Source organism: Chinchilla lanigera, unplaced genomic scaffold (genome assembly GCF_000276665.1).
Source record: "Chinchilla lanigera isolate Chin_1 unplaced genomic scaffold, ChiLan1.0 scaffold00004, whole genome shotgun sequence".
Lineage (NCBI taxonomy): Eukaryota > Metazoa > Chordata > Mammalia > Rodentia > Chinchillidae > Chinchilla > Chinchilla lanigera.
Window position 1 is genome coordinate 30,088,614 of NW_004955405.1, and position 18,862 is coordinate 30,107,475.

At 43.7% G+C, this 18,862-nt stretch overlaps 1 long non-coding RNA gene across 1 annotated transcript; it reads left to right on the plus strand.

Moving 5' to 3' along the window:
- Positions 1–5,487: 5,487 nt before the first annotated feature.
- On the plus strand, positions 5,488–18,251 carry LOC102025076. The gene is made up of 3 exons (XR_259413.2): positions 5,488–5,667; positions 6,850–6,918; positions 17,594–18,251. It is a non-coding gene; the product is annotated as an uncharacterized LOC102025076 (long non-coding RNA).
- Positions 18,252–18,862: the final 611 nt, after the last annotated feature.

Consider the following 18,862-nt stretch of genomic DNA (forward strand, 5'->3'; position numbering starts at 1 on the left):
AATTCTTGACAGCTGCTGCTTTCTTTTAAGAATTTGTTCCATTTACCCGTTATATTATATTTACTTCCAATGAATTGCTTTCTTTAATAATGCTAAAATGAAAAAACTACTGTCACCATTCTTATAAAGCAAGCAAAAAAAAAAAAAAATTAAGTGGTTTTTCTTAAATGTAACCTAAGTCAGATGTGGTGGCACACACCTGTAATCCCAGCACTCAGAAGGAGAAGGCAGGAGGATTGCTACGAGTTTGAAGCCAGCCTGGACTACATAGTGAGTTCAAGGCCAGCTTGTACTACATAGCAAGACCCTGTCTAAAACAAAAAAAAAAGAAAAAAATATATATATATATAAATATATGACCTATTAAGAAGTTTGGGTTTACAAACAAACAAAATAGAAGGCAATTATTTCTGCTCCATAGTCTATAATAAATATTAGTGACACTGGCAATAAAGCTTCAGGTTCTAATTATGCAGGGACCCATTTTTTAAAAAAGTGTTTCTAGATAGATTGTCAAAATGGCAATAAAGTCCTGAAATATGCCTCAGAATTTTTTCCATTCAAACATGTAAAACAAGTGTATTGCCACAGTCCTCCGGTCATTTCATTTCATTTCAGGAAACACATGCTTTAAGTATTCATTGTCAACTAAGGGCCATTCTGTGAGGAGAACAATGATTGGGAAATTATTTTTAATGGGAAACGGGGGTCAAAGGTGGTTTCTGAACTTCAGATCGTAGACACTAACAGGAATTCTGATTCATGGTGCACAATATTGAGAAAAATTAAATAAGCTCCCTCCCACTAAGTAATAGTAACGATCTTTGAATAAAGAATGAGCTTATGAGCCCGTTATGAGTACAGTATCCCTTATCACTTCTCCTTCAGCCTCAGATCTACTCTCTGACCTCAGCCCAAAAGGAAAGATGAACGGTGACAAACAAGAGGACGTCGGGCACGGTGTTACGCCAGCCACACGGGAAGCTAAGGCAAGAGGAGGGAGAGTTAGGAGTCACCCTGGTCAACTTAGCAAGACCCTATCTCAAAAGAAAAAGGCTGGGGATATAACTCAGTGTAAAGGTCCTGGACTCGAGTCCCAGCCAGTTGTGTTGCACACCTGATATTCCAGCACTTGGGGAAGCTGAGGCAAGAGGATTGCAAATGTGAGCCCAGTTTGGACAACTTCATGACTTAGTGAGACACTGTATCAATTTTTTTTTAATTTTTAAAGGACTGGGGGTGTGACTCTGCAAAACTTAATCTTTAGTATCACAAAAATGGATGCAAAAATAGAGCATTTGGCTAACATGCACAAGGCTCTGGGTTCTATTCCCACCACTGCAAAAAGGAGAGGAAGGGACAGAGAAACAGAGACAGAGAGACAGTGAGAGAGGAACAGAGACAGAGAGACAGAGAGAGACAGTGAGTGAAAGAGAGAGAGACAGAGACAAACAGACTGAGAGACAGAGAGACAGTGAGAGAGAAAAACAGAGACAGAGAGACAGAGAGAGACAGTGAGTGAGAGAGAGACAGAGACAGACAGTGAGAAACAGAGAGAGACAGAGAGACAGAGGACAGAGCAAGACAGAGAGAGAGACAGAAAGAAGGAGACAGAGAGACAGAGAAAGACAGAGAAAGAGAGACACACACAGAGAGAGAGAGAGAGAGAGAGAGAGACCCTTGTATAGATAGCCCACTCCCAGGAGAGGTGAGTCCCATTTCTGTAGGAAAGATACTATAAATTCATTCCACCAAAATGTATTGCCTTGAACTGTGCTAGGATCTGAGTGTATAATAGTGCATAAAACAGACAAAATCCCTTCATAACGCTGTCCAAATACCAGCCTGTGTTGTTCTCCTATCAAGGAAGCAGTAACACAGAAATATATCATCCATTAAGAGTCCTGGGTTCAAATCCTGATTCTACAGCTTAGTAACTGTGTGATCTCAGGCTGGTTACTCAGTCTCTTTATGCCTCATTTTCCTCTTCAAAAGAATCTGGGATAAGAATAATATCTATCTTGGGCTGGGGACGTAGCTCAGCGGCACAGCACCTGCCTGGCAAGCTCAAGGCCCTGAGTTCGATTCCTGATACTAAAAAAGAAAATAGTAAAAAAAAAAAAAAAAAAAAAAAAAAATCTATCTTATAGGGTCATTGAGAGGATTAGGTAAGCAGTATGAAGTGGATAGATGAAATGATATATGAGACCTTGCCTTTATTAGTATTGCAACTGAGTATGGGGTGCCTGAAAAGACCTGTGTTCAGAATGCTTAGTCAGTGAGCACGGGGTATCCAAATATCCCTAAACAATCTCTTGGTAGGGAGGCCCTGCTACGGTTTGTGTCTGCATGTCCTCCCAAAGTCTCATGCAGTCATGGGGTGTGGTTTTAGAGTAATGATTGATTCATGGTCCATTGTTGGAATTATGGGTGGAGCGCTACACCTGCCCTGGGACGGGTAGTTTGCATACAGTGTAAGGAGGGAAAAAGGCTGCTTCCCTCAGCCACTCCTCCCTTTCACTCTTGCGGCTTTTGCTGTCTTCCACCGCCATGAACTGTTGCCCTCTGCCATGTGCAACTCTGCCTTGGAGCCAGCCGAGTATGGACTGAAATCTCCACAGACTGTGAGCTAAATAAACCTTTCCTTCTTTAATTTTGGGTGTCAGATATTTTGTCTCAGCGAGAGAAAGTAACCACGACAGGCCCTTTTTGCCCCAGAAACAGGAATGATGAGGTTTCTATCCAGAGAAACCCAATCGCAACAGAGATTGGCCGCTTCTCTGTATTCAAGCCCCCTTTGGTTGATCGTCCCACAGCAGCCACCGGCAGAGGGGGAGCCCTCTGGGGTCTGCAGCAGCTCGTGCTCAAGGAGGAACGCAGAGCCAGAGGGGACCAGGCCTCTGTGGGCAGAGACAGCAAGACACACAACAGACCCCAGCAGCTCTCGGAAACAGGAAGTACAGGGAGAACCCAAGACCCCCCGACAGAGGAAGGAAGAAATGCATCAATAAAACAAGATCAAAGTGCTATGAAGAAGAAACAGCAGAGGCAAAATAAATAAATAATTAATTAATAGATAGATAAATAAGTAAATACATACATAAATAAATAAAAGAGTTTTTTGGAAGTTAAAAATGAAGTTGCAGATCAAGGGAACAGTGGGAACAAAACAAAAGAGAATAAACCAAGCAGCGCCCTCCACAGGCACATAGGAGCCGTCTTCTCTAGCCCATTCCTCCCACGCCCCTGTCCTGCGCTGCGCCGCAGGTCCTTGATGCTGAGACACCTGCGATCCTCACGCCCCTGGCATGTGAGCTGGGAAGTGCATGTGAGTGAAGGAAAGACTGAGTAGAGGAAGAGGGAGGCCATGTCCTGCTCCACCAGCCTCCAACCCCAGACACCTGAGGAGCCTGGATAAAGGCTTCCTGGGTCCCCAAACACAGGACCAGAAGGACAAGGACCCACTGTGCAGCCAGGCTCAGCTCTAAGCTTCCAAAGAGACCAGAGTTGTGTCCTTCACAGGATCTACTGGGTCAGTCTTCTCATCACCATGAAGCAAAAGGAAGACATCAGTGTCTTTGACTGATCATTGTCAGTACTGGCCTGGGAAAATGTGCCATGAAATAATACTGGCTGACAGTAATTTGATGATGAGCCAGGCATGGTGGTGCACTAGGGAGGCTGAGGCAGGAGGATCACTGCAAGTTTGAGACCAGCCTGGGCTACATAGTGAGACCTGGTCTCAATAAATGAATGAATGAATGAATGAATGAATGAATGAATGAATGAATAAATAAATAAATAAATAAATAGGAAATTATAATGGAGTGTACATTATCTACTGAAATGTGGAACACTTGATAAGAATGCATGAGAGAAAGATGAACTCCTAAGTGCTGAGATCACAGGTGTGCACCACAGTGCCTGGCTTTCTTTGTGGTTAAAGCTACCACTCTCTCTGGAGCTGCCCAGCTCTGGCAGATACCAGCTGTGTGACGTTAGGCAAATTATATCAGCTCTCTGTGCCTCAATCTCCCCTATAAAATGTGGGCTATAACAAGGTCCACCGTTTACAAGCATCATAAAGTTTCAATAATATATAGCAAATATCCAAATATCTTAACTTTTATGACACTTAAATCCTGAGAAGGATTTAATCCACAACATGGGAGCCAAATAGTAACAATGCACTAAGATGACTTTTTCACTGTGTACAAAGTCACTGACCCATGTAGGTGCTTAATAGTGTGTTTGAACAAACAAGCGGATGAACATGGGTAGTTTCCGTAGTGTAGTGGTTCTTACATTCACCTATCACAAATGGATGCACAAAAAGTTATAGAACTGAACATATCCTGTAATCCTAGCACTCTAGAGGCTGAGGCAGGAGGATCACAGGTTCAAGTTCTGCCTCAGCAACTTAGTGAGACTCTGTGTCAAAACAAAATAATAGCAATAACAATAATAATAATAAAAAAAAATTAAAGAGGCTGGGGTATAGCTCAGTGGTACAGGACCCCTGAATTTGACACTCAGTACTGAAAAAGTTTAAAAGCCAGTGGAAATTATGTAAATTGGAATAATCAAAACAGCCTTCCAGTGTTATTTAGCAATTATTTTCAGCATTTCTCAGCAGCACTGTCGTTGGAACCGCCTGGGAGATTTTAAAAACACCAGTAGCTGGATGCCAACCCAAACCTACTAGTTCAGTAACCCAGGAGGTAAGCATTCGTATTTCTTAAAATCCAGGTGATTGGCTACCGCGTTGAGAGTCACCACCGTACCCCATTCCAAGTCCACTCCTCCCCACAGCTACTGTTCAAACTTCTTTCTCCACGCCTCTGACTCTTCCTGGCCTCCGAAGACTTCGCAGGACTTCATCTCATCTTCTCTCACCTTTCCTCCCCGCCACCCCCATACTGGGGATTGAACTCAGAGCCTTCTCACAGAGCCACAACTCTAGCCATTTTTATGTTTTATTTTGGAACAATTTTTTACTAAATTGCTAAATTGTCCAAGCTGGGCTCAAGCTTTCCATCCTCCTGCCTCGGCCTCCCAGAGTGCTGAGATTACAGCATACACCGCCACACCCACCTTTCTCTCACCTTTAGCTCTTCTCTCTCCTGCTCTTCCTATATTTCTAGAGCACACAGCACCCTCGGACTTGCTCCTATTCCATCCTGACTGGCGAACCCCACTTCCGGGCCACCACACATTGCCCTCAAGTCAGTGAAGACCGGGCGATGCTCAGCATGGGGTGGGTGCTGCTTAAAGGTCATCAGAAGGAGAGGCAGGATGTTCGCTGGACCTCCAAAGGCCAGTCAGGATCAAGACCGGAAAAGAGGGCTTTGTGTCACATGCGTGGAAACAGAGCACAGCCACACTAGCCTCACAAGAGCAGCATTTAACTGCCCTGGACTTGCTAGAGGTGCTCGCACACAGCGTCGCCCACACACAGTGTCGCCCACGCGGACACATACACGTTGCTACTACTTCGCACCCAAATTCTTACGGCTGCACATCCCGTCGGGCTTTCAAAAGTGTTGTGTCAACTATGAAAGTTAATATAAACGAACGAATGCCGCTAAGAGAAAAGGGGCACCCGAAAGGAAGACAGCCTCATGAAAAAAGGCTTCTCAACCAGGAGATACAAGTTCAGCTTCCTTGGTAATTCACATACTCACTCGTTCCTCAGTGTCTCTGTGAATAAAATGAAGATAATGGTGGTATGTGGGTACACGCCTATGATCCAGCACTTGGGAGGCTAAGGCAGGAGGATCACTGCAAGTTCAAGGCTAACCTGGGTTACATACTGAGTTCAAGACCAGCTTAAGGTACATATGCAGACCCTGCTCCAAAAAATGGAGATAATAATAATAATGCCTCCCTCATAAGATTTTTGTTAATTTTTTTTCAGTTCTGCACACAGGGCCTTTGCCCTAAGCTACATCCCTAGCCTTTTTCTTATTTTTCATTTGGAGACATGGTCTCAGTCATCAAAACTTGCAGTCCTCCTGTCTCAGCCTCCCACAATGCCGGGGTTATAAGTGTGTACCACCACCTCCAGCCAACATATGGACTGACAAATACAAAGGACTTGAAACAGTGTCTGGCATATAGTAAGCACTAAGAAGAGTTTTAAGGGGCTGGGGATTTAGCTCAGAGGCACAGCACCTGCCTGGCAAGCACACGGTCATGAGTTCGATTCCCGGTACCAGGAAAAAAAAAAAGAATAGTTTTAAATACAATTATCTTCAAATTGTTAATTCTAGCTGAGTGTGGTGGGGGAGGCTGAGGCAGGAGGATAGCCTCAAATTCAAGCCAGCCTGGGCTACATAGTGAGTTCAAGGCTAGCTTGAACCACATAGTGAGACCCTGCCTCCAAAAAAAAAAAAAAAAAAAGATTAATGCTGTCAGCCCACAATCAGTAAACACTAAGAAGGAGACTGAGTTGGGATGAGAAGAGGGGTGGAAATGTACCAGTTGCTGGACATTTTTCCTCAGCCATCTGACTTGAGCCTCCCTACAAAACTAAGCAGGTAACACTGCCCCTCCAAACGTCACACTGTGCTACGGAGCTGCTATGATTTAATCACTTTTTAAAAGCCCTGCCTGGGAGTGCAGGAGGCTTGGGAGGACATCGAAATATAAACCATAACAATGTGTCTGAGACTCATCCGTGCTGTTATGCGTATTAGAAGTTAGTTCCTTTTTTTTTTTTTTTGCTCAGTAGAATTTCACTGTCTGGATGCACTGCAGTTTGTTTAGCCGTTCAGCATTGTAGGACATTTGGATGGCTTCCAGTTTCCAGTATTAATGACTTACACTGCTCTAAACATTTGCATATAGGTCTTGGTGTGAACAGAAGTTTTCAGTTCACTTGGATAAACACCCAAAGCGGCACTCCTGGGTCTTAGGGTGAGTACATGTCACCTCTGGAAGAAACCGTCGAGCTAGCTGCTAAAATGGCTCTGTTATTCCGTGTTCCCGCCAGTAACGACGAGTTCCAGTCACTCTGCATCTTAATCAGCACCTGGCACTGTCACTTCGGGTTTATCTTTAAGTTTTAGCCACTTTATTACGTGTGTAGGGACATCGCACTGTAGCTTTGATTTGTATTTCCCTAACAATGTTGAACACCTTTTCATGAGTTTACTGAGCATTTTTCTGTTTTAAGTTTCCTTTCTTTTTATGATTAATGTATGTCTGTGATGCATGATGATTACCTTCATCTGGGTGGTTTCAAGTTGCCGGCCTGTTTCTGATTGGCTTGTGGTTTTTTGTTTTGTTTTTTACCTTTGAGTTTGAGAGTTCTTTATGCATTCCGAATACAAGTCCTAAGTCGCATATTAACTTCCTCTTGGTTTTTATCCTCCCACGGGCTGCCCCTGACCCTTCAGAGGTGGGAACAGAGATGGTCCGGGGCCCAGACATACCAGTCACCTTACAGAGAGGGGACCTGGGTGGAGCTTTAGCTAATGAACTGTGGCATCTGCCTTCCAGGCACAAGAGCAAAATGGGAAAAACCACGGGGCAGGCATAGTGGCCCACACCTGTAACCCCAGGACTTGGGAGGCTGAGGCAGAAGGATCACCATGAGTTGAAGGCCAACCTGGGCTACACAGTGAGACCTGTCTCAAAAAGAACCAACATAAAGAAAGGAAGAGCATAAACTTGGACCCTTGTCTCTACTACACTTCAAATTTCACAAAGATATATCCATATATAGTATATAATTAATAATATATAATTTACATGTTTGTCTATTTTATATGTGTTATTAGTCACTGTCTCTTAACCCTAATCAAATAACTCAAACTAATCCTAGAATTTCTGGTTCCTTATTACTTGACCTGAGAATGTGTTAGGGTTTTGTTCTATAATGTTTTGTTTTGTTTTTTTGAGACAGGGTTCACTGTATAGTGCAAGCTGGCCTTGAACTCACAGTGATCCTCCTGCCTCAGCCTCCTAAGTGCTGGGATTACAGGCGTGCACCACCATCCCTGGCATATGTTAGGTTTTTGAATTAATTAAGCATCTAAAAAATGAAAAGAGACAACTGTAATTTGCCCGGCTCTTCTACAGGGATCGTAATAGTCAGTTTTCATTTCCTTTTTCTTACGTCAGAGTAGACGATGGCAACTGAATACAGAAGTTCGAACTGCGGTTGGCTCAGTGATGCCAAAAGACTTGTGCCCCTAAGCCCCTAAAGGACATGCCCTCTACAGCTTGTCTGCTGACCCTCGTACCTTGGGTTCTTTCCCTAGTAACCAGTGTTTCACCAGAGCAGCTCCACGTCGTGGCTGCCCATGTAAGATGAGAGTTTCAGAAAGCACTCTGCATGGGTCGCCAGCTATGGCGGGGAGAGGACTGACCCAGGGGTGTGCCTTCGAGCCATCTGCCAGAGGTACAGTGACAGTCCTCATCTGTCAGTATGGATATAAATACCGTCCTCCTGAGAGTCCTTTGCAGTGCCTCTCTCAGAGCTAAATCAGGACTCTCGTTGCAACATCAGTTATGGGCCCCGCTCGAGGTATGAGGATGTTCTCAGCAAGGCTATTTATACCTGCCACGTAGTCCTTGATCATCTCTAGGGGGGCACGGGAAGAGGTAAAACGTTGACATGACTAAAAAGTGAGCCCACCCTCTCCCCTCTGTACCGTCAGGGCAAGAGAGAAAGTTCGAGATGCTTCCTTTCTTTCTCACATACTGTGAGAATACTATCTCCTGAGGCACCAATTTATACACTACTGCTAATGCTCCTTTGTAGTGTGTGGTTCTTATAACTGCTCAAGACTTTAGGAGACAAAGGAAAAGAAAATTCAGTTCTATAAGCTGGAAATTATCCTTAATTTAGAAGAAAATCACAGATTAAAAAACTGATTCAGTTACTTCAGAAGTTTGGTCAATAAAAAATCCAAACCCATGAAAACCTTCCAGAATACAACATACGTGTTTATAAGCTCACAAACTATATGCCCGGAGATTCAAATGGAATACAATATAAGGTATGTTGGGGGGAATAGCAATAATAGAAACTGCATTATTTAGTGCTTCTAAATGCCAGGGCCTATACTAAGAACTTTGCCTGTGTTATCTCAATAGATTCTTCCAGCAACTCAGTGACAGATGTATTATTGTGCACATGTTACTGACAAGGAAATTACAGCTCAGAAGATTAACCAATCCAAGTTATATCATGTCTAAGCTCCAATTTTCAAATGGTCATCTATCTGCAAAGTCTTTACCTGAAAACACTATTCTACATATTTGCATCAACTGCCTAGCTTACCATACTCGTGCTTTTTGCTACCCACACCAGTGGATCTGTTTATGACCTTTCAAGGCACTGACTCCTGTTGAGCTTTTATCTACCTCCTTTCTCCTGTGACCCTCTGTGATCTCTGACTTCCTGCTCATTCTCTGCTCAGATGTAGCAATGAGATCATCCTTGGTCCTGCTCTTCCCTGAGCAGGGATTTTATTTTTCGCCCTGCCTCTGCCCCCTCACTGCCTCCTTGAAGCCTACTACTGCCCATATGACAGATACCATCAGCTAGGAGGGAGCAGGAGAGGAAATAACCCTTTAGCAGAGGCCATTGGTGGACCAATTTCTCTTGGCAGCAGCTCAGAAACTGGGATTCATTTGGGTCACATAAATTTGAAACGGAAACCATCAAAACTGATACTCTAACACAGTATTTGATGACATGAGAAAGTGGACTCTCCCTTAAATTGAAAATATTGTTATTGCTGGGCGTGATGGTGCACAACTATAATCACAGTACTTGGGAGACTGAGGCAGGAGGATCACTGTGAGTTTAAGGCCAGCCTGGGCTACATAGTGAGTTCAAAACTAGCCTGAGCTACACAGTAAGAGCCTGTCTCAAAAAAAAGAAAAGAAGTGCTGTTGCAAAACTCCAGTGTAGCCAAATGTGATGGTACCTGCTTGTGATCCCAGTACTCAGGAAGCTGAAGGAGGCGGGGTGCCGCAAGTTCACAGCCAGCCTGGGCTACGTAGTGACATCAAGGCAAGGCTGAACTACATAGTGAGACTCTGTCTCAAAAAACAACAGCAAAACCTGGTGGGAAAGTTAAAAAATAATAAATTATAATATGTCTCTATTTTACAGTGAAAATTGCATTAAATATATTTATTTATGCTTAGGAGATATCCTGGATAGATTTAACAAAAACTGGGTAGTATTACATGGTTTTAGAAAGGATTTTAATTTTCTTATTTGTATGGATCTATATTTTTCATTATCTTATAGTGAACCTTCATTACATGTAATTTTTAGAAATAAAACGGGGTTTTAATTTCGGCGGGGAATTCTATTTTATTTAGTGTAAATATGGATGGCTGCAGTTGGGATTGAGGACTTTGTTCTTTGCTGTCTGGCTTCATACTGCAAGCATATGTGGAGAAGGGCTCCACTACGCAGCTGCGTTGTAAGACATGTAGGCCATAAGCATCCTAACATGGAAGGAAGAGATCGTTTCTCAACCGCATATTAGGGTTTCCTAACCCTGGTCATGGAGGTAAATTGGCCCTGGAGGCTGGTTCTGCCCTAACAATGCCTCTGTAGATCTGTGCTCCTGATATCCCTGGTAACAAGATTTCTGCAAGAACTCTTATTTGCAAACTCAGCAGACCGCTTCAGAGTCCCGGTGCAGGACACAGGTGAATGTTGTAAGGCAGCACATTATTTCATGGGAGCTGTATCTTCACAAAAGTTATTGTTTTTCTTTAAAAAATTACAAAACAGGACTACCAGAAAATCCAGAAAATCCACTCTTGGGTATAGACCCAAAAGAACCGCAAGCAGGGCCAGGCATGGTAGAACACATACGTAGTTCCAGCACTTGGGGGGCCGAGGCAGGATTGCCATGAATTCAAGGCCAGTCTGGTCTACATAGCAAGTTCAAGGCCAGCCTCGACTATATAGACTGTCTCAAAAAAATAAAAAAGAATTGCTAGCAGGGTGTTGTATGGAGGTTTGTATACCACATTTATTGTAGTATTATCCACAATAGTTAAAAGTGAAAGCAGCCAAAATGTCCATCAGTGGGTGGTGGATAAACAAAATATCCATTCTTAAAATAGCCGGTCTTAAAAAAAAGAAGGAAATTCTGACATGCGCCACAGCATGACTGAATCCTGGGGACATTATGCTAAGTGAGCTAAGTCAGCCACAGAAGAACAAATACTTTTTGATTCTACTCAGACACAATACCTGGGGGGATAAATTCATAGAGACAGAAAGGACAGAGGTTGCCAGAGGCTTGGGAGGAGGAACGGAGGATTAGAATTTAATGAGTACAAGTTCTTGTTTTCACAAGATGAGAATGTTCTGAAGATGAATGGCAAAATGCCGGGGAGATAGCTCAGCGGCATAGCGCCTGCCTGGCAAGCGCAAGGTCATGAGTTTGATTCCTGGTACCACCAAGAAAAAACAATTAAAAAAATGAAAATGAAGATGGATGGCAGTGACATCAGTCCAGCAATCTGAATAGCACTGTACACTTCAAAGATATTTAAAACAAAGTCAGGCGTGGTGGCACACGCTGCTAATCCCAGGACTTGGCAGGCTGAGGCAGGAGGATCACCTGAAGTTTGAGGCCAACCTGGGCTACAAAACAAGACCACAAGACCCTGTTTCAAAGCAAACAAATAAATAACCAAAAAGAGCAGTGAATGAAGATTTTTTTTAAATGTAAAGCATCCTAAAAGTCATATATTTTCTAATTTTTAAAAAACTATAAAAATTAAAAATCATCATCATCATATATGTCACTAACATATCTCTAAAATACATGTCAGAATAGTCTTCGTTTCTGTGGTGCTGGGCCTAATTCAAGCCTTCCTTGGTGATGGTCTCAATTATTATAAATAAAAGTATGAATTGAATTTTGAAAATTTTTAGTTACAAATGCATACACATGTGATGAAAATTTTTATAGTGCAGCTGAGAGTTAAAATTGTTGGAAAGCCTCTGTATGAGATCACAAGTCAAAGTTATGGGGATTGGAAAAGGAAGTAAATGACAAGGTAGTTAATTTGTCTGGCATACATCTTCCAGTGTCGGGGGGCACAGCGAATCCAAGTAGAATCCAAGTCCTTAGTGCTGCTACTTTATTATTCTCTTGTCAGAAGCATAGCTCTTTCTGAATTCACTGCACACTACACATGAAATCTAAGTAGTAAAGGAGAGCAACAAATAGCATTTCCTTGAGTGTTTAACCTACTGAATTAAACCAGGCTTTTCTACCCCCTTTAACTCTGTAGATGTATTTGCTGACAGGTCTCTATGGCTATGGAAATCCTATCTTCTCAACTCCTTGGGTCCAGAACAGGCCTGGTGGACCCAGTGTTGGAGCTCAGCAAGCCCAGGCTGTGTGGGGTAACTGACTGACACAACATGAAACCATGAATCCCATGTTAACAGATCTTCTGAATTTCAAAGAGAAATAAAAAATCTTGATGCTTCTATGAAATCTTTTTTTTTTTTTTTTTTTTTTTTTTTGCGACAGGGTCTTGCTAAGTCACTAAGTTGCCCAGGCTGAGCTAGAACTTATAGTCTTTCTCCTCAGCTTCCCAGTGTTCAAGGATTACAGGAATACACTACCAAGCCTGGATTGGAATGCTGTGTTCTTATATACAGTTCTTCCCCTCTCTCTCTACCCTTTTTGGTCTCCGTGTTATGAGCAGCGTTCCTCCACCACACCCATCTGCTATACTGCTTCTGCCTTGGAGACAACCAACCATGAACTGAACCCTTGGCACCATAAGCCAAAGTAAACCTCTCCTCCTTCATATTGCAGGAGTAGGGTATTCTGTCCCAGCACCAGGAAAGTGAATACTGCAGCTAATTCAAAGTAATTGTAAACGCCGTGAAGGACAAATTCAAGGTGTCTTCAGGCAGCCCAGTTTGTGGCCTCTTCTTTCAGAAGTACACTTAAATAAGAGCAGTAATCACTCTTCTGAGCCTCTCCATCTTTATCCCATTCTACCTCTAGCTCTCATTCAGCATCAGGTCAACTCTGAGTTGCTAACACCATCTACATGCTCCTCTGTTGTACTGCTCGTTGCATTCATGCTAAGTATTATGGTTTATTGTCTTGCTTATTTGTTTGTGCACCCATGTTCCCTGCTAAAAATAAGCAACAATTTAACACTGAAATCTGAGCTTACAGCTCAGTAGGAGTTGGAGGAAATCAGTTTGAGTCCCAGTTTTGACATGAGACAATTTGGGGCAGATGTCCACAACTAAAATGTGAGTAAACAGGTAAAAATAATAATGGATGCAATGCTGCCTGCACTATGAGCCCTGCAGGACAGTCTGTCACCTAATATGAACATATGCAGGGGCCCCACCCAGAATTCTCTCTACCTTGATGTAACTGAGATGGATTGTGCGGGCATTTCTTAGATACTGTCTGTTCACCACCCACCCTCCTGAGGATTGAATCTAAGGCCTTTGTACTAAGCTGTATCTCCAGCCTCTTTAATTTTTACTTAATAGATGGTCTCACTAGGTTGCCCAGGCGGGATTCAAACTTTCAATCCTCCTGTCTCAACCTCTCTCGGTGCTGGGGTCACAAGCCTGTGCCACTGCACCCAGCTAAGCAGCAGCCTGTCAACCACCCGCACAGAGCGCTCTAACTGGCATGATCTGGAAGTTCCAGGAAGGTTATGTTCTAACAGTCACCTTCCCAGGGCCTCGGACAGCACAACTTGGCGATTACCACAGGGATGTGGTATGTGGGAGATGAACCAGCCCGCGACAACACCTTGCCAGAGAGCGTTACTGCCTTCTGATGGCATTCTCAGATCAACTTTTCTTGTCAGTCCCAGAAGGGGAAAATATAAGAACATTTTCCTCCTTACCACTTGCTTTTATTTTTCCTCAGTTTTACTTCTTCAAGTTTATTATTTATTTATTTATTCATTCACTTATTTTTCTTATTTGGGGATTTTGAGACAGAGTCTCCCTAGATAGCCCAGGCCTCCCTTGAATTCACAGCAATCCTCTTGCCTCAGCCTCCCTCCCAAGTGCTGGGATTATAGGTGTGCACCACTCACTTCTTCAGCTTTATGCCACGCTTCTTTCCCCATGGACACAGACGAGGAGGACCGATTCTCCTGAAGAGTTCTGCATGTGCTGCAGCCTCTCCAGATGACTCTACCCCTCTACAAGTGCTTCAGTGTCCAGGTTGCCACCCTGCCCACAATTGCCAGGGAAGGCAGACCCCATATGCCCTTGCGGCTGGGATGATAGCAGAAGATGTGCAGTTAACCAGCAGGACGCTTCACGTGATGAATCTGCCCTTTCTGCCTACATAAGCAACGTTCCTAACACTCTTATCAGAGCGGGTTATATACTGCTTGGCCCTACACTGCAGCTTAAATCCTAACAAAGCCTTTTCCAGGTGGATTTATTTTGCCTGTCCATGATTTCCATCTTGAGTACAGCAGGCTGAGCAGTTGCAGTAAGAGTTGGCAACACCGAGGCTGCTGGTACTGAAGCAGCCAGCAGCTAAAGCTGATAGCACTGAGGGCTGCTAGAGCAGAGAGAGAGCAAGGGAGAGCTACAGAGGCTGCTGGCTCCGGCTGCTAGGACTGCAGGGAGGAGAGCTGCTAGCACTGGGAACTAAGAGCCAGCAGCACTCGGGCTCAGGGAAGCTAACATCCAGAGCCCAGAGCTGCAGGCATTCAAAGCTCAGACTGGCTGATGCTGAGGGAGCTGCAATTTGCCAGTTTGTGATTTCTATCTAAATTGAGCAAAAGAACCTCAGCAAATTGGTAACATTACCTGCACCTTGGGCAAAAAAAAAAAAAAAAGTTGACTTCCAGGGTTTCTGATCATCAAATACTGTATGATTCCTAGCTGCAGAATGCTTGAGAAGCCATGCTCCCTTCATCAAAAATTAAAATCTGACCAGTATTTATGTTGTTCTCCAATGCCACCTAAAAGAGTCAGAAGTGAAGGAGCTGAGGATGTAGCTCAGTGATAAAGTACTTCCCTCACATGCACAAGGCCCTGAGTTCAATGCCCAGCACCACTCTGAATAAATAACTAAGTGAACAGTTAGATCCAGCTGGGAGTGGTGGCATACGCCTGTAATCCCAGCACTTGGGAGGCGGAGGCAGGAGGATCACTACAAGTTTGAGGCCAGCCGGAGCTACATAGTGAGTCCAAAAGCAGCCTAGACTACATAGAAAGGCCCTGTCTCAAAAAAACAAAGTAAATAGATCCAAGTGGCACACAAAGGGAGATTATTTTGCCTATTGGTTAGTGGTGTTCTTTCAATGGCAAGTTTAATAAATGTATTTTCCCCTGGACAGATAGAAGGTGGATACCTAATTCCTCATTTTAAGCAGGTTTCTCTAAGGAGAAAAGATTTGCAAAGAGGTCTCAATGAAGGAAGGGAGGACTGGAAGATATAAAACACAGCTCTGTCTTGCCACCTCTGACCCCAGTCCCCCTCAGCCATGGACGCCTGGAATCTCCAACTGTGAGAACATTCTTTATCTTGCTTATGGGAAGTCTCTCATTCTCATGGAAAGGTAAATACAGGTGATTAATTGTTCAACAACCAGGGAGCCCTCCACAACTGTTCTTTATGGGGGCTGTGGTGTCACTACCAAGGGCTGGACTGGTGAAATCATTGGTGACTGGTTATTAGCTCAACTTTCAGCCTTACCCCTTTCCCAGAGGTCAGAGGTCAGAAGTCAGGGTGGAACTAGCCCCACTCTAGGGGTATCCAAGGCATCAGTCATCTCATTAGCCTCCAAAAACACTTCTCCTTTCTGGGCTTCCCAGGGTCTCCAAAAGCATATGCCAGAGGTGGGGCTAGCAAGGAAACATACATTTCTCACTATGTCAGGCCTGCTTGTATTTATAAGGCCTTAACAGTGCCATTTCCAAAGAAGCAGGGAAAGTAGGAGGAGAAGCATCATTCTAAACACAGCTCCTCTGTAATGGCTGATACATTGTGTCAACTTGAGAAGTCTAGAAGCTTAACTAAGTAATTCAGCAGTTCTGCATCCTAGGGTGTAGAGGACATGCCCTTAACCCTCTAGGATGTTGTTCATTATATCAACTTGAGAAGCTTAAAAATTAAACTAAGTGACTCAGCAGGGAGCCAGGGTCCTCACTTTGTAAACATCTTCAGCCTGTGCAAGAGGAGGGCACGGAGATAGTGTGGGTGTAAAGGACCCTCTCCCAGGGCAGGTAACCTGCTTACAATAAAAGGGAAATGAGAAAGGATTGATTGCTGCTCCAGTCTTCACCTTCAGCTTAGACATCATCTCCTGGCTTCTAGCTCAGATTGTTCAGCTTCAGCCTTCCGGTGTAGATTCTGCAGCCTTCTATCACAGACTCATTGGACTCCTGATACTGACTTGCATGGACACTGCAGTGAGCTCCAGACCCTGGACTGAATTCTTCATGCAGTTCAGCCTGCAGACGCACACACTTCCTCATCCAACTCTGTGGCTGACCATCATAAGCCAATCTTGTAATTTCTTCTACATTTGCATATTTTGTGTTATGTCTGTTTCTCTAGTCTACTCTGACTAATACATCCTCTCATTGGTATCCCAAGTCCTTATTATTTATTTTTTTAAAACTTTGCACAAGAAGAAGAGATACATTATCTCACTGTGCAGCATTAGATAAACCTCTCTAAGGCTCTCAGTTGTTTAGTCATGAGAATCTGTTCTCACAATGCCAACCAGCGACTCAGGAGTACTGTGGCACAGGCCCACAGTAACCTGGAAAGGCCTGGGCAGATGACCTGGTTGAGAATCTTCCAGCATTGGCGTCCAAGCCCTCTCTCTTCTAAAGATAGAGAGAGCTGGTGGTGGGGGTTGCAAGGACATTTTGACCAATGCTAAAGAAGTCAAGAGGACGGGAGCTCCCACCACAAGCTCAGCCACATTAAACCAAATAGAAGAACAGGTGGGATTCAGAGGGTGCGAGGGTCACGAGGGCATGTCCTCAGTGGTTATGGCATGGGGTCAGAGGGACACCCAGGGGTGGCCTACTGGTCAGCCTTCGTGTCCCATGGATAAAGTATGCATTGCTCCAAGCCATTAAGCAGATCCAGGCCAGGCAGGGAGTAACCAGACTCACTGACCCCCACTCCCAGCCCATCCAACCCAGTTTACAGTTTTACTTTCTGTAGTTTCAGTTACTCATGGTCAATCTTGGTCCAAAAATATTGTATGGAAAGTTCCTGAAATAAATAGTTTGTACATTTTAAATAACTTTTATTGTGGTATATTGATATAATTATAACTTTTATTGTGGTATATTGATATAATTATTCTATTTTATTATTTGTGTTGTTAATCTCTTACTATGCCTAACTTCTAAAGTGAACTTTATTATAGGCATGCATTTTTAGGGGAAAAAACATAAATAATATGTAGTGTGCAGAACTGTATTTGGTTTGGGACATTCCCTGGGGATCTTAAAATGTATCCTCTGTGGATAAGGGGGGGACTATTGTATTTGTCTAATAGTTCATGAGTCCAAAAATTACAATATACAACTCACTTCCTTTTCTTTTTTTTCCCAATACAGGGCTCTGAGCCAGGTCCTTGTGCATTCCAGGCAACCACTCCACCAATAAGTGACACTCCCCAACCCCACATAATTTTTATTTTCCCAGAAGTAATGATGGCAGAGTATAACAGCAACTTGACACAGCCTCACCAACTGGTGCCTTGGGAGTGGACCCACTCGTGTTTGTTTGGGTTTTCTGTGGGACTCAGAATCCATCCCAGGGCCATGCACATGGCAAGCACCCACCAATGAACTACAGCTGGAGGACCCACTGGAGTGGAGGACATTGAACGCTATGCTAGGATTTCTAGGGTTCCTACTGCGTCAGTTTTAGTAGTGCCTGTGCTTTACCTTTTCCAGTGGAAAGAAAAAAGAAAAGGAGGAGGAAGAGAGGAGAGAAGGAGGAAGGAAAGAGGTGGGGGAGAGAGGAAAGGAGAAAGGAAAGGGGGGCATGTGAACCTCAGTGTTCCCACAGGTAGGAGGCTGGTGGCTCAGTTTGCCTTACCTTGAAACAATCCTATGAGGGACATACTATTCCCTTTGCTACAGACAGAACACCAAGACACAGAGTACTTAAGTAATCTTCCTTAACCTGCCAGTATTAAAAAAAAAAAACTCACCTGGGAACTGTAGGGTCCAGATGTTTAAACACCACACTGCCTACACTCTCAGTGAAATGATAAGCATGCTTTGGCACTGTCTGCCAAATAAAAATACTGCGTCAGTACTAAGTACTATTGTCATTCTCCTTTCATATACAGACATTTGTATTCCAGTTAAAAGTACCAGTTCTGATTATCAATTAAGTAAAAAACATGTTAAATATTAGTGTAATAATTTATCAAAGCACATTCCCTAGGTTTAGGTGACATCTGTGGTAGACTCTGAGATCCGTGATCCTGGCCTCATGGGGTCTTCTCCCACAGTGAATTGGGGTTGTCTTGTGTAATCAATGGACCATCACCCCTGTGGGTTATGCCTCTTTCTTTATCTCTCTCTCTCATCACTCTCTCTGGGACAAGTTAGCCACAATGTTGTAACTTTTTGGAAAGGCCCTCTGTCTTAGTTACTTTTCTCATTGCTGAGACAGAATACCCAGTACCTAAAGTTAAAGGAGGAAAGGTTTATTTTGGCTCATAGTTTGTAGATGCTTCAATCCACAGTCAGCTGGTTCCAAGGCAGGGTGGCTTGGCAGAGGGGGACTGCAGAGGAAAAACAGTTGATGGTGGGCAGAAGACAGGAAGGCAGTAGAGCAGCAAGCAACAACAGCAGCCCTCTTTCTGTCCC